This window comes from Palaemon carinicauda, chromosome 10 (genome assembly GCF_036898095.1).
Source record: "Palaemon carinicauda isolate YSFRI2023 chromosome 10, ASM3689809v2, whole genome shotgun sequence".
Taxonomy (NCBI): domain Eukaryota; kingdom Metazoa; phylum Arthropoda; class Malacostraca; order Decapoda; family Palaemonidae; genus Palaemon; species Palaemon carinicauda.
In genome coordinates, this window is record NC_090734.1 from 21,681,854 (window position 1) to 21,682,928 (window position 1,075).

Genomic DNA, 1,075 nt, shown 5'->3' on the forward strand with positions numbered 1-1,075 from the left:
AAGATTCAAAATAAGATTGGGGATTAATTCAGTCTTCTGAGGACCCCCTCTGTTTAAGGTTCATATGATGAATAAGAGTTTCCATTTTGCACACGGTAATTTCTGTCACCCAAGTAATCTTTTAGGTATTCAAAAGATTGATCTTCAATAACAATGGGCTGCACATCATTTAATAGGAGTTCGTGCACAACTCTATCAAAAGTAGCACTAAGATCAAGTATTATGAAAATACAACTTTTGTTTTCATCCATCATATCTAGCATATCTTTTATAACATAATAGACAGCTGTCTCTGTCGAGCATTATTTTTCTGTAAGTAGACTGGTTTTATGGAAAAGCTTCTATTTATTCTAATTGACTAATTAGTTGTCCAAGAATTACGTATTTTGGCACTTTTGAATTTAAAAAAGCAGATTTGAAATATGTGTATACTATCTCAATTATTGATAATCTAGAGCACTTTTCAGAACCTGTGTGACTATAGCCCTTTGTATTTGCTATTCTCTTAACTATATCAGCTAAACTAGAAGAGTATCTTTCCCCAGTTACTTCAGATATTGGCATTAGATCGATTGCATGGTTTGTTTTCTTTGCTCTCTTATTAATCCCGGTAACATCGCCTTGTGTTATATCATTAAATATCGTTAATTTTATGGGTATATCTGGTGTAGCGTTAATCTGATGTTGAATATTTGTAAATGACCCAGTTACATGATTTATTTTATTCCTTAAAGAACAATCTAAAGTTATTTGCTAGTTCCTGGTTACTGTACCCTTCAGGTTGCCTATTTTCATTTATTTTCCCTTTAAACCATTTACGAGATGAAAAAACCTATTTATGTCTGTTTCTGGTTTGCGGGTCTTTCTCTTATAGTATTCGTTCTTTTTCTTCTTAGCTGATAAATACATTGGCCCAATACAGTTTTGCATTCTACCCATGTATTTTCAGTTTTTTACCGATTCCACTTTCTTTCTTGGCGTCTGTTTTTTCTTCTTTTTTTCTAAATTCTCCCCCATCAAATTAAGGAGATCGGTCTTTAACAATTATAAGCTTTTTTATCAGTAAACACATATC